Here is a 14,905-nt window from a genome sequence, read left to right as displayed (position 1 = left end):
ACGAAATCTGATTTAAGCAACAACTTCTCCCACACTATTAGTAATTCAGCAATTTCACACATTCATGCTTTCGTAACCCTTGGCCAATTATTTTCTGCCCAGATATCCACTGCCATTGATTTCATCTATTTGTTTTAAAACTTAACTCCTCCACATAGTGGCACCATGCAGATGAAGCATAATCCTACACATTTTTCCTCTGCTTGGTATCACATCACCACCCTCCAGACACGAGTCCAGGACCCGGGGATGAAAACCAGCAGATTCAGCCTCAACTCGCCTGTAACATAACGATGCTGAGAAGACAGAAACGACCCACCCCCACGACCGGCTGCGGCGATTGCTGCTTTTGAGGCATGCTCTACCCTCCTTACAGAGCCAGTCCAAGGCTTCCCTGCCGAAATCACATCGTTCGGCCATGCAGACCCTGCCTGCCTGCCCGCCCTGAAGTCCGGGATGAACACCGATTGATAAATCCGCTCCGAGTTCCTAAATAAGCTTTTTAATGCGAGATGAAAATTGTCTCGGGGCGAGACCAAAACTGAGGAACAAACTCCCCAAAGGCCCATCGTAATCCTCATTTCTGGAGCCTAAAGTTCAAGGCAGCAGTCTCGAATTCTGTCCTGGCGCACGTAAACACACGATGAAAATAATGCCAAACCGTTAACAAAACGCCGCGCTGCGTGACCACAGCGGATGCCCCAGGAGCGAGCGGCGCAGGGCAGATGCTCGTCACGCCGGTAAGTACGCATTGCCGTGACCAGAATGCGTGTGCCTGCACTTGGAAATCCCATTCCCGGCCTCCCCGCACCATTATCGACGCAAAGGTGGAGCCGGGCGCGATTAAACATATAGAAAGCCTAAAGAATATACATTTCAAGAAGTTTCCCGAGACTCGTAGGGAGTCCGGAGCCTCGCGGTGGACCAGGGACAGTCCGTAATTATTATAATTACTTTCGAGGTTTCATTTGATTAGCAGAGTTTCCGAGCAGAGGCGCATTATTTAAAGCCCTCTCCTTTTCAGCTCAGCGCTGAGGCAGAAAGACAGCACTGCAGCATCTCCCCCGGCCGGAGGGGCTGGCGTACACCCATGGAGAAGTTCCCCCTTCGCCCCACGGCGACCGCGGTCCCGCGTGTGTCCCCCCCCACCCTCGCCTCAGCCCGCCGGCAGCCGCGGCCCCGCGCTAGCCTCACAGCCGTGAGGCGGCTGAGGGAACGGGGCGAGGGGAGCGCGCCAGGCCTCCAGCCGCCCCTTCCCCGGCAGCGGCTCGGCCACGGCCCCGCAGCGGCCGTTACCGCCCGCCTTCGGCGGGAAAGGACAGGATCCCCCCCCCTCCACACACACACCGCGGGCGCGTTACCTCAGCGGGCCCGCGCCTTTGTGCTTCAGTCCATCCCTCCTCGCCGGCGGCGGGAGCCCCAGCACCACCGCGGCGAGCGGGCGGGCGGGGAAGGGGCGGCGCACTATGTGGCAGGAAGGGACACCTGGGCTCCTCCCCCCGCGCCCGCCCGCCCGCAGCGGCTCACTATCTGGCAGCGAGCGGGGAGTCGCCCGCCTCCCTTCCCCCGCCGCCCCTCGGCCAAGTTTGAAGCCGGGGGAGGGTGAGGGGGGGGCGGCGGCGGGCCGCCGCCGCCCCCCCCTCACCCTCCCCCGGCTTCAAACTTGGCCGAGGGGCGGCGGCACCGCCGATGTTTTCCTCCCCGGCCGCCCTCCATTGTTGTCCCCGGCCCAACTCTCCGCGCCTCGGCCGCGGCTGTACCTGCAGTGCGGGGCGGGCAAGGCCGCCGGTCCCCGGCGAGGCATCCTCCGGGGAACGTTTGTCTCCGGAGGGCCATGGCGAGCGGGGCCTGACGTGAGGAGATGGGCGCTGCAGCGCCCGGTGCGCAGCTGAGGTGGCGGTGGGGAATAAAATGAGGTGTATGTGGAAACAATGAATTAAAAAAACCCCAGCGGGGAAAAAAGAGACCGGTTCTGAAGTGAAATTTTGAGAGATTTAAACAGCCGTTGGGGCCGAGAGGCAGCAGAGCTCAGCAGAGCTGCTGAGGAGAAGGCTCTCGCGCCATCAGTGGGGAGAAAGCAGCCCTGGCTAAAAAAAAGCTGCACGAAATGCAAATCTCATTTTGGCAAAAGCTGTCCGTCCTTTTTTTTTTTTTTTGGCTTTCTGTAGTTGTTCTGCTTTGCGGCTGAAATCATCTCTGCCTTGGTTCCCCACCCAAAGTTACTGGTTTCTTGGTTTCGGGGCTGGTTTGCTTACATCTGAGCGGTTCTGGCCAGCCGTTTGAAGTTACAGAAGCACTGGGTGACAGCTGTCCTTTATATGCAAAAAAGTCTATATTTTAATTACATTCTTAATTATTTATAAAACTCAGGAGTTGTCTAAAATATGCTTGAAAGGCTTAAAAGTTCCCTTTGAAATCAGCAATTTTGCTTACAGGTGTAGAATTACACAACTAACTTCATGTAGGTTCGGGGACAAAACCTTTTAATTCTGTGTGCTGCTCGTTCTTAAAGAGCCTCTCGGGGACTGTAATCACAGAGAAATGAGCAGGGCTGGAGCGAGGGCAGGGTGAAGACACAGCCTGCCTGAGACCCTCTTCTGATGGAGTCACCGAAGAAGCTCCAGCCCTGCTGGCTGCTGCCACCACATCAGTAGAGGAGGTACAAGTCCATCACGGAAAGGCAAGCAAGGCCCCTTGGGAGCTAGAGAGGTCCTCGGAGAAAAAAGTGCTTGAGGCACCAAACTATCCAGCCACAGGGTATTTGATTTGGAGAGGGAGAGGATGCAGAACATGTTTGAACTTTGCAAATATATACCCAGTGCTGAGATGGCTCCACCTGACTTGACAAGTGCTATGGGAACCTGTAGGTACCAGCCACTAATAATGGGATGATGTCGTAGAGCATCTGTTATTTAATACAAGACCTCTAACTATCTGGTGACTGTAGGAAATTAAAACTTACCTTGGGCACAGGAAGAATATATACCTATATGCAGAGTGTGCTGTGAAGGTTGAAGCAATTGGCTTTCTCCAGTTTGCGTATTTATTCAGTATAACTCTCATGGAATTAGTAGGACTGTTCCTTGCACGTTCATCCCCTCTTTTTTATTTCCTTTTAGAACAAATTACAGCTGTATCATGTTTTAATAAACTTTCAACCTGAAAAGGCCAAGAAATTACAAACTTGAGGTGTGGTTTTGAAAGTGAGGCTCAATGAAATCAGTGGATTGGGACTTGCCTCAACTTCTGTGCTCTGGCCCAGACAACTGCTTAGCTAGAGACAGTGCTGGCACAAGAGCAATTTGGTATGAACTGGCCACACACAGATTTCGTCTGGAAACTAGAGGAGGGTTCTTAACCATTAGAGCAATCAAATTCCACCTTTTCCAGGGGTGGTATTGGGAATGGAAAAATCTCACTGCTTTTGGAGATGAAGTTTATTAAAGTCATTATAAGATGCATTGTCTGCAACAGCGGGGGACAGACTTGATGTCTCAGGAGCTTGATTTGAATGCTAAGGTGCTGCGTGACATTGATCATGCTCCTTGAGATTTGAATTTCAGAAGCAGCAGTTGCTATATCAGCAGTATGCTTTCAGGCATGTAAAGATGTCTTTCGTGTTTATTGTAGGGTGAGTTTTCTTCTCCTGGGCATGTGGATGAGTTTTACTTTAGTCCTGGAAACATTATGGAGATGACAAGTCCTCATGATTCAGGCCATAAATGGATTACAAGCAGGATCAAGAAGAAACTTACCTGCATGGAAAAGACTTCTCCCATTAGTTCTGGAGGTTTTGTTCCCTCCTTCCAAACAACTGCCAGGTGCTGCTGGAGTCACTGGCCTCAGCCAGTTCTAGTTAGGCAGGTCTCCGCGCTGCAGCTCCTGCAGATGGTGCAGCAAATGGAGATCTCTGCCTGTGCTGCCTGCCCGCGAGCTCCTGCGGTGCCTGGGGGCCACTGCATAGACATCCTTCTGTGGAGTAGGAGGGGTAACATTTAGAGCAGGGAGGACAGATAATAGCCAGGACTGTTCTTTTGGGGTCAGACTGTAGTTTAGTATTAAAAAAACCCACTTAACGAGTGAAACCAAGCCCATAGCAAGCTACCACAGCACTGCATTTTTGGAGAGTGGGTCCTCAGACATCTACCCAGCTCTGTTACTCTCTCTGGACGTCACAGCATTGCTCCCTGTCTGCCATGTCAATGAAACCCTCTCTCTCTACGTTTCCTGCTAAATACATCGCAAAAAATCTACACAACAGGTAAAGCGTTTCCTTGCTGGGGACCCAATCTGGCAGAAATACTTTGCCACTTTACTGCAGCCTTTCCACCCTCCGTAAAGCCATGTGTCTAATCAGTGGACCTAGCTGAGCTACTCATTAGAAACTTGGCCAAACCACAAACATTTGTTTCCTTGCTTTATGCCAAACTCTGAGAAAGGAGGAGGGAGTGGCATGGAGCTCATGTTAATGAGTTCTTCATTCCCCACAGAGAGATAATCAGAGCACTGCTCAGAGATTCATCAACATTTTTTTATTAGCACTTTAATGACCTACATGTTGGAGGGTTTTTTTAAGGAGTTACTTCAGCTAAGAGCTAGATAATTCCTCATGCAGCTGTGGTTTAGGAAGCAGCTCAGGGGACATGCATGCCAAATTACTTTAGCTCTAGTTAAAAATATATATATATACACCACAAGGTTTCCTGGGTGCCTCCTTTTTCAATCAAGGGCATTATGTCCTCAATCCGTCTCTTCTGGGTTATATGTGGGGGGTTTTGGTTTCTTTTGCAATCTTTGCAGCTTCAAGAGCTGTACAGCAAAAGGCCAAACACTGGTGGCACTGCATGTTCCCCACAGACAAAGGACCGTAACAGCTCCCTGACCCTGGTCACTCCGGGAGGCAGGCTCCCTTGGGAGCGATGAAAGGCATTTCCAGGCACCAGCACTGGTCCTACAGATCCCTTCAGGTTCAGCTGGCTGTACGAGGAACAAAGTTTCTCATGTTGAGAGCTGGAGCCTTTAAAATGCTGCTGCAGGGTGAACCTCTGGCCAAGGGATTCCCCAGTATCTGCTGAGGAGTCTGCAGCCCCACGCGTGTGGTGGGACGCCTCGCCGCAGCCATCTACCCATTACGGTGAGAGTTGATGGCGAGAAAGCCCTCTCACGGGCTTGGTGGAGGCTGCTCAGAAATTACCCAAAGTTTGGTATTTGCAGCTCTCCTCCCGTAAGGAACTGCCATGGTGACAGTCAATAATTGCAGCTGCTCTGGAGTCCCTTTGGTTTAAAAGGGAGAGAGCTGCTGGACTTTTGCTGTCACTTAGGAGGGCCGTTGGCTGGAAATTGCTGCACAATTTCTTCCCATGCCTCCCCCGCTCCCCAGTGGCCAGATTTCCTTCTGGTCTTCTGGAGAGAGCTGTGAGAATATATGAAGACAGGGATGTAGTCAAATACTGCAGGATAACCGGAGTTATGAGAGTATTATAAAGGGATACTATTTACTTTTTCCTGAATCAAACCCCAAGTGTTTCCTGTCAGACCTCAGTACAATGGGACACAAATGTACAGTCCATTACGTTCACATTTCCTCCGAACTGCCATCTCTTTCCTTCAAACGCAGAGGACAGGAAAGGATGCTTTCTGCCCCCACTCATGTCTCTCAACTGACTTTATCTCATTTGAAAAGGGATTTGAGACATTCAGCATTTGCCATCTTCAGTAGGTTGCCTCCCTTCTGATGCCTACTGCCTCAGGATGGAAGAGATTGTAAATATGGAGGAATTCCTTTGAAATCAGAGAGCTTCACTGGGGTAACATCAGCATGAATGGAAGCAAAATGAGGTCCATGGGGAATAAAATGCTAAGGCTAGGGGAAAAAAAATCAAGATTCACAGCACTAGTCCAGAAGAATAGTAGCTCATATCATATAAAAAACCCCAGAGTTGTCATTTCCTCCTTATCCCTACAGGACAGGAAAGAACATCCTGCTCTTCTAATATGAGCAAAATACAAGTTATTTTTGGAAGCAAAAACTCATGTTCAGAGCACATTTTTAAAAAGACATCTCTAATCTGTGATTCTGATGATGCATTTGGAGCACAGCACATCCTTCTGCATCAAGAAACCCACATTTGTCAGCTCAGCACCATGTACACTCGAGCAGGTTTATGGTGGTTGAACAACAAGTTGAGAGTTCTTTGTCAGCACATAAACCGTGACTTGAAAATAAATTGCCATCTCTGATGGGGTATGCTGTTGCCAGACCCACACCTGGTGGGAAGCCCAGTACAAGTGTCTGGGAGAGAGGAGCATGGAAGTACAGGATCATAAGGTCATGGACTGGGGGATGTGATTGTTGATTCAGTAGCTCTGAAGAAGGCTTTCTGTACCTGTCCTGGACTCCAGGGTAAGCTTGCACTTTCTTCTTTCTCGCAAGACAAATTGGACACAGGACAAAGCTAGAGTCACCCCCCACCCTCAGTGGTGATGTATCTTTGCACGCTGTGCTTGTTGTTCTAACTCTGGACCCACAGAGGAGCATGTGGTGTAATTTCCTGGACAAAAGTTTTGAAGTTAGAGCATCAAGTCAAATTCACGGCCTTTTGGGCAAACTGTTGCTTTTCATGTTTGATGGATCACTTGAAAGGACAGCACAGAGGTGAAATCAGCCTCAAATTTGTTAATATGCATAAACAATATTAATTCATTATTTGATTTTGGACTGTGAATAGGTAACTGTTACTCCCAAAGCCTTTTCTGAAGCAAATAAAGTTGAAGAACATATGTTAGCACAATCTCTAACAATAAGGATAAACAAATTGTAACGTAGTTAATCATTTACCCATGCAAGATTAACAAATGGCTAATGTACTATAAAAAGAGTTCCACTTTCCCTTTAAAAACCGTTCACAGAGTATAAGATTTTAGCTCCTCTCAGTGTCAAGGGCCCCAAATACCTTAGCAGACTCTTGGGAATGACCTCATCTCTATTTTCTGAGTGTATTCCCAGGGATGCGTAATGCTAGGAACGGATGGATCGAAAGCCGGGGGCAGGAGCTCGCTGTCCCAGTGTGGCAGGGCTCCCCAAAGAGCAGCATGGGCCAACAGCACCTACGCGGAGCTCCCTGGCACTCGCCTGCAGCGTGCAAGCGTGTGCTTAGCGCAATGTCTTTCTGTCGCTGCAGCCATTGAGAGCATGCTTAAAAAACCCATCCAGAGATACTCCTATGAAGTCAGTGGATTACTCACATACTTAAAGCACTGATTTCCCTGGCGGGACAAACTGTGTTCAGTGATTTTCATACTAAAGGGCGTGAGGTTGCTTCTGCTGACTGTCTCGGTTTGTTCTCAGACAGGAAGCAGAGAAGGGCAGTGGGACCGATGACCAGGTCTGTGCAAACAGACACTGGAAACTCAAACCAAATCAGTCACAGAGGTATGTGCATAGTGTGTAAGAGAAAAAAACTTTACTTGTCTTTGCCCAGCAAATCCTGGTAATTCTTCAGAATGTGTTTTAACCAGCTCCAAGTCTGTCTCTTTCCCTGAGGATGACTTACCCTAAATTGCAAAGTCAGTGGTTTTAACCAAGGTATCTGAACTCTCTGGGACTCCACAGGGGAAAGATAAATGAATCTACACAGCAGACTTCAGTGTCACAGCCGTTTTGCTAAAGGAGATAAGGAAACAGTGGAGGAGTAAAAGCACAAATTCCCTTTAACAACAGTAATGTGTAATTCTACGTACTACCACTTATGTACTAGAAAATAATACACAGATCCACTAAGTAGAGTTCTGAATGTGTGTCACTGTTATATAGTAGAAGAAGCAGCTCAAACTACAGTGCAGAAAACAGACCTTGGATTGTCTAAAGATAGATGGCAAAAAGCTATCAAACATCAACAGAGTTCCCCAGGCTTCACCAGAGTGGGAGATAGATCAGTACAAATTGAGTCTCTGGCCCTCTGTAGCTCTGCAAATCATCAAAAAAGACATTAATGTCATTAGCAAAACCAACAAACGTGCCTATACTTATTACTTGTTTGTAATAAGATTTGTCTAGTGTATAATTAGCAGGCTGCAGAAGCCTTTTACGACCTCCAAGAACAGTCTCTCTGCCACGCTGAGGTTCACCGGAAAATTCCTGTTCTTTCCATGTAGTTACAACTTCCCCATCAGTTTCTACCCCCTCAGATGGACTGACATTAGCATATGCAATGTCACATAAATCCATGTGAACTATATATATACACATACACACACATTAGTTTGGTTTGATTATTTATTCTACAAGGATAGCCTTTGATCAGGACTGCTTGCTTCCCAAGAGGCAATAACACTCTTCTGCCAAGAAGGAGAGTGAGTTATATTGTGTATTATTTGTGGTACGTACACACAGGATTACCCATTAGCTGGCTTGAACACATCTCATTGTGTATGGTTGATCGAGCCGATTCTCTGTCCTTCTGCTGGATACTTTTTCTCAACGCTTAAACATGGCTGTAGTCGGTTATTTCAACATGTGCCTAACTAAGGATATGTACAGCCCAAGGGAGGCTGGAATGGGACACATCCTTGAGTAGCTGCTGAACTGGGGTCCTCATTTGGATCCCAGTGTCAAAAATATACTGCAATTTGTGCCACCTCTCCGCACAAAGCTGGGGGGACTTCAGTCTTTGGTATAGGCTTGGATGGTGCTGGATGGGAAAATGGCACACAAATGTTCAGCTGACATTAAAGCAGATGAGAACTGCGGTGTTGGAGTTGGCCCTCTGTCAAACCAAACTGCAGCTACGGATCCAGCATCCTGCCTGGCTTTTGGGTAGGAAACCAGCTCCAGACCTTGCAGCTCTGCTCCGTTTTTCTACAATCGGGGGGCTTTTCAAAGCTGTTGAACGTACACATGAGAACTGGCTGTTTCACTTCCTTTTCCAACACCAGAGGTGTAAAGAGGCCAGCATGCAGCCAAGAAATGGGGCCATGAGTCAGCTGGGAGTTTCTGAGCATCTGACTGATACCCTTACGCAGATCAAGCGCTCCAGCCACCGGGACCGGGGCTGGCTGCTGCTGCTGGGGGCCAGCTCTCAGGTTCCATTGCAGTGTCCTCTGTGCTATGCTCTGAAGCTCAGCTCAGTGATATGAGTGCTTTCGGAAGCTGGCATGGAGGGACCTGCTTGTCATCCACCCTCTGTCACTTGCACTGGTGCTGTGCCCCCCACATTTTGAGAAAGCTGCTCCTCCTGGTTTAAAAAATGTGTAACTCAGACCTTGCCTCTCTGCCTTGCGAGCGGGTGCTTGGGATGGCGACGTGCTGGGACTGTGGGAGTGGTTCCTCCCCATCTCATGGATGAACAATACAGTCCCTTCACTTATGATGTTGTTATCAATGATTCAAAATGAGATAGCAGAAATACTTTCCATGCTGTGTAACTAGCTTCCTAGCAGAGAGATCCAGCTGCAGATATGATACTGCTGCTTTGGTGCTTTCAAGGGTTATCAGTGTAATTTCGGACGCTAATGGAAAGATAACACTGAGTGTTAAAAAAAAACCACAAAACAACAGCTGTAAAAATGGGACTGTAGTTCTGTAGCTGCTACAAACTTTGTGTATGAACATGGGCAGGCCTTCAGGAGAAAACATCAAATTTGCATCCCCACGTATGAGAGTCCAAGTTTTCAGATGTCCTGACGGATCGTCTTTCAAATCCCAGTGTAGCAGGTGTTGCCGTAATTCATAACCTGTCTTCCACCTGGGTATTCATTTTCCTAACCCTTGACTGAAGTGTCCTGAGCCACTGACTTCTCTAATTGGATCTGACACTTTGTGTTTCTGTTTCAAAGCCTGCTAGCAGGCAGGCAACACCAGCCAGCTTTACTTGCAGACTTCTTCTGGTTTGTGGGGAACTTTCATTTCTCTCAAACAAAGTCAAACTGGTGATTCAAGACTAATGAACTGCTGTGAATACTCTGCTTTATCAGAGGAAATAGTTGGAGGCTGAAGTCTTGGTCCCTAACAAGTCTTTGCGAGGATATTAACATGTCTTGCCAAGACCTAGTAATTCCCTCGCAGCCAGTGCAACATTCCTCAGAGGCCATAAGGCAAGACTGGAAAAGGGGATCATGTGGCTCCGTCCAAGCTGAATTAGCTGCTCCAGAGAAACACCCCGAGCATATGACTTCTTTGCAGACACAGATCTAAGGTAACAAAACCCACCAGATTTTGGTGAATCCATTCAAGACACCTATTTTCAAGATGTCTCATGTAGCAAAGAGAGGAATAGATTTTCAAAAAGGAAATGAAAAACTGCCCGTACAGTGTGATATTCTTAGGAAAACAAGTAACCTTCATGATTGGGGTTAAAAAAAGGAATTGGGGAAGAGGATATTGCACAGCTATGACTAGGTTTTATTTGCCTGCTCTCCTGTGAGAAAAGTGTCAGGAGAAGAAAAACAGAAAAATGCTAAACATATTCCCTGCAATGTAACCGATTATGCAAAATAGTGTCCTTCTGGGAGCTGCCTACAGTAGGTTAAACCTGACTTTCAGAAGATGAACAGCAGGTTTTCAATTATGGCATTTAAGACCTCCGGAGTGGGGATTATGAGAAGATAGTATAAGTCAGATGGCCCTTTTAAGACATGCTTTTTATGCAGCAACAGGACGAGCCCTCAGACTGGTACTCTTGCAAGCACTCAAGGTATGTGCAGTAAAGGGCAGTACAAAGATCCCTTGAACAGGCTCCTGAGCAGTGGTGCATGGTTTGGGCTGGGGGGGGAGCAGTGCCTTGGATCCTGGGGTGTTACCATCACTGTGCCCCTGCTAAAATGCTGTGTGGCTAATTAGTTGTGGGAGAAGCCTTGGTGCCTGCTAGTTGGGTTTCCTCTGTGACACACACTATTGCTGGGCTATTTCTCCAGCCTGAAGGGCAATGGGAATTTTACCAGCAGCTTCAGTGAAAACAGGCCAGCAGGCAGTGCTTTGCATCTCCTACGCTAAGGATCTTTACTTGGTTCACCACTCATTGTTCTGACAGTTGTCTCATTTATTCACTTTTTACATCAAAATCCATTCCTCTAAAGCTTATGTTCAGCCTTAAGCTTCAGCATGTGCTAATAGTATTAATCATTCTGCAAATAGCTCTGTCTACTCTGCTATCAGTAGCTATCTTGATGACCCACTGTCCCGGCTCCACGTTGCTTCCCCGCTTTCTGGGGGTGGCTCTCGAGCAACTAAACAGGTGCACAGTAGGGGAGACGGGTAGGAGGCAGAAGAAAGCGGAGGGGGTTGTGCTTCCATGTTTTGGAGCCTGTGCCAAGGTGCACTTAGCTGCAGGGCGATTCAGCCATAGTTTTTTTCCTGGGGGGTCTGAGCTTCCCCTATGCATCCCATCTGTCCTGGAGGAGACATCACACAACACGCTCGGGGTGGTAAAGATGGTCTAGAAACCTTCCAAGAAGGGTCCTACTGTCACAGGCGTCAAGGGCAGATGGGACCTGCAGATAGCAGAGCCAGGTCTTGGAAATGCTCTGGGATCCTGCAGATCAAGTAAGTGTTGATGTGGCTGCGTGACCTGCCCATATGGTTTTGCCTCTTTACTAGCCAGACTTCTGTGTGTGCATCTCTTCAGAAAAAGGAAGGATATTCTGGAGGGCTTTGAAACCTTCTCCTGGATATATTAAGAAGTAACACCATGTGTGGAATCACCAGCAGAGAAATTCAACTGAGACTAAAAACAGAGTTTCCTTTTGCTTTCTTATTCAAAAAAATGCTAATGCCCAGTTCTAGGATTCTCATGTTTCTTAATCTAACGGACAGGCTTCAAATAAAAGCATCCTCTGGGGCAATGTCATATTCCCTTCACAATTGCCTGAACCAGGTTTTCTCTTCTTTCTGATCATATAATATCTCACAGCTAGCTATGGCAACTGGAAAAATGCCAGTAACAGTAGTAAGGTTGCAAGTAACACATTGCTAGCTTCTTTGAATATAATTTAGCTGCTGAAAAACAAATGATGGTTACAAGCATATGACCAGTCACCTGCCTGCTTCTTGGCCCATGGCTTAGGAACTTCAAATTAGTACAAAAATATTTCACAGTTAATTAAAAGCCTTACTTTTATGAAGGTCAATAGAGATGGCTCTGCCCATGATTGCACACAAAAAATTCCCAGTACAATTGGCAAATCACTTCCCGTGTCTTAGTTTCCCATTTTTGAATAGCACGAAGTACTCGCAGACCTGACTTTTCCACAGCCCACAGCAGGTGCCAGGAGAACAAACTCCACCATGGGGCATTTTGTGGTCTCAGGTATACTACTGTACACTGCTGCTGTACTGCAAGATGCACATGATGAAACAGTCCTTGAACAGGAAAACATGACGTCATTTTTAGCTATTGATAGTCCATGAAAATGTAAAATGCATGGGACATAAGTAGGAGTGGATCAGAATACTGCTATGGTAATTGTTTAAGAAATATTATGCTTTTACTCACAAATCAATAGACAAGCCAACAAGTTCATCTGAGATTGTTATGTATCTATTTGAGGCACTACAGTAATACTTACATTTTAGTACCCTAGTATCCCATAGAACATGTCAAAATATTGTATTGGTAGCTGAAATTAACTTAATTACCTGACTTCCTTGGCATCGATCATCTGGTTTGACTCTGTGGTCCTTGGGGTAGTACTCTTCCTTCAACTCAGAGCATACTGTCAACATTAACAGTGAATCATAGTCAGGGGAGAATAATCAACTTGCAGCCTCATCTTTTATCCAGCTAACATTTTGCCATGAAGCATGTTTAAAAAGGCTGGAAATGAACGTAAAATTGAAAGCTAACTGAGCTACTTCAAGGCTTTTACTACAGCAGCAACAATACCCGCGTAACTGAACAAATTTACTGAGAAAACGATTTTTGCTGTCAACACCATTGGGAAAAAGCCAAAGTTCCCATTCAAGTCACAGCAGCACTGCCCAAGTTAAACAAATGTGAAAAATGAGAATTTTGTGATTTTTTTTACTCCCTCCAAAAATGTGGCGCATTTCTTGCATTACAGGCTAAGACATCCTGTTCAGCCACATTGCTTTTTAATCAAATGCTTTCCTTTACCTGTTGCTCGACATTAAGCCACTGCTCGTCCTCTGGATCCTCTCCTCCATCTCCATGCTCCCCTTTCCCTTCTGCTGCTGCTGTGCTGTTTAAGTTAACATTACTTTCAAAAGTTCCCTTTTAATCAGACTGAGCCTGCTGGCACGAGCTGTCAGCAGTATTCATTTCTCTAGGCTCTTGCCTTATGTTGCATTGCCTTGGCAACAAGATTTAGCAGTAAGGCAACAGCCTTGAACTTGTCAGAGTCTGTTGCAATGCTCCGAGCATGTATTACTCTCTGGCACCTCGGGTTGCTATAACAACTACTAACAATAAAACTCATCTCCCGGCTTTAAATACAGGAACTTTTACAGTCTGTTTCCTGGCAGGGCTGCAGCAATATTATCTGAATCGTGGCTGTGCTTGTTTTGCCGCCTTCTTCCTTTTTGCACATGATAGCAGCCTCCAGGAGCGAGGTGCCGAGGTGCGGGAAGGAGCTGGGCAATGGGCAGTGCGGCCGGTGGCAGCCAGCGTGGGTGATGCCGGTGCTGAGTGCGGTGCTGAGTGTGGGGCCGAGCGAACAAAAGGCCGAGTGACTGCAGGGACAATGCGGGGCACGGAGCCCCAGCAGCAAACTCCAAACACTCCAGACTGCGGGCTGCGCCTGGTGATGCTCACCACCTGCCTGCACTAGGGCTTTGGCTGCGGCATTTTGATTTTTCCCTGCGCCAGCAAAATACACCCTGCATGGCTGGTAATGGCATCTTGGGGAGGAGACCGCAGCCATCAGAGAGGCACTTTCGGTCTCTGTCAGCACAAGTGTTTTCTCCCACTCTTGCAAATACTCAGCTGGCATTACCGATGAGAATAAAGGAGCAGTGCTAGTGTGGAGACATGTGCAAGGGGCCGATGATTGTCCTCGTGTCATCCAGGCCTGCTCAGCACAGGTTGTCACGACACAAACATCACAAATTAGGTCTGAATCACTGGTGTTAAGTGTTAAAAAAACCCTCTTAGCAGAGACGAGGCTTTCAGTGCCAGACGAGCCCATTACGAGGAACATTTTCAGTCAATGGAAATGCAGGGTGAGCATGTAAATTGAGCCAGTGCAGCATCAGGAACCGTGGAAATTTCCCAGCAGCTCACCCGCTGCCCTGTCACACCTCCTTCCTGTGGCTTCATTCATGAGGACAGTGCAAAGCACTCATCCTTTTCCTGTATGTCACAGCCACGAGTATCTCGTGCAGACTTAACATCATCCTCACTTTTCCATAGCACAGGCCATATTTCTTCAAAGGGACAGAATTCATAACCCGCAACTCGAACAATGGGAAGGCTTGTTTAAGAATAACTCAGGATACAGCATGTTTCAAGCGTGGCGAGGGATGCAAACAGGAACAGGAAAGAAGCAGCAGATCTTTCCTCCTTAATGAGTGAAGCTCAGTTCCTGCAGCCAGGCAGCACTGGCAGTGATACGGTGCTTGGCGAGACGCGGGAGGAGGCAGAGCTCTGTCTGAGCGAAGGTCTGTTTGGTTAGACAGATTTTAAAATGTAAAAATGGTGCTTTTCATTTTCCACAATTGCTGCCATCTGAAGGACCGTGGTTGCAGGTGGCAGGAGCGGCTGGAGGTCTGGTCTCATGCTGCTTTCCAGTACCTGCCACCCTGCGGGGCCAGCGGCTGCGATCCCTCAGGGACCCCTGAGGTACAGACCACCGCCTGGACCCACAGGTCTTTTAGAAATGACCCCGAACAGGACCCACGTGGGCAGTAATTTCCTGCTGATGATAATAGAATTAGTGCATGGCAGAAAAGTTG

At 47.6% G+C, this 14,905-nt stretch overlaps 1 protein-coding gene and 1 long non-coding RNA gene across 8 annotated transcripts in view; both read right to left on the bottom strand.

Annotated features, from left to right (window-relative positions):
- Positions 1-1,785, bottom strand: part of ADD3 (adducin 3) — a 102,323-nt gene extending 100,538 nt beyond the window's left edge. For 3 of the 7 annotated variants that reach the window (XM_069796939.1, XM_069796940.1, XM_069796935.1), the window contains exon 1: positions 1,362-1,510. The gene's annotated coding sequence lies outside the window, so the exon portion shown is untranslated. Of the gene's footprint in view, positions 1-1,361; positions 1,514-1,760 lie in introns of those variants that run through there. The other 4 variants (XM_069796938.1, XM_069796941.1, XM_069796942.1 and 1 more) reach the window with 4 other exon arrangements.
- A 10,104-nt stretch (positions 1,786-11,889) lies between these two features.
- On the bottom strand, positions 11,890-14,052 carry LOC138687777 (uncharacterized). Its single transcript, XR_011326895.1, has 3 exons — positions 13,110-14,052; positions 12,632-12,708; positions 11,890-12,355 (listed from the first exon to the last, which is right to left on the bottom strand). It is a non-coding gene; the product is annotated as an uncharacterized lncRNA (long non-coding RNA).
- Positions 14,053-14,905: the final 853 nt, after the last annotated feature.

This window comes from Haliaeetus albicilla, chromosome 11 (genome assembly GCF_947461875.1).
Source record: "Haliaeetus albicilla chromosome 11, bHalAlb1.1, whole genome shotgun sequence".
Taxonomy (NCBI): domain Eukaryota; kingdom Metazoa; phylum Chordata; class Aves; order Accipitriformes; family Accipitridae; genus Haliaeetus; species Haliaeetus albicilla.
This window is presented reverse-complemented; position numbering and strand designations above follow the sequence as displayed.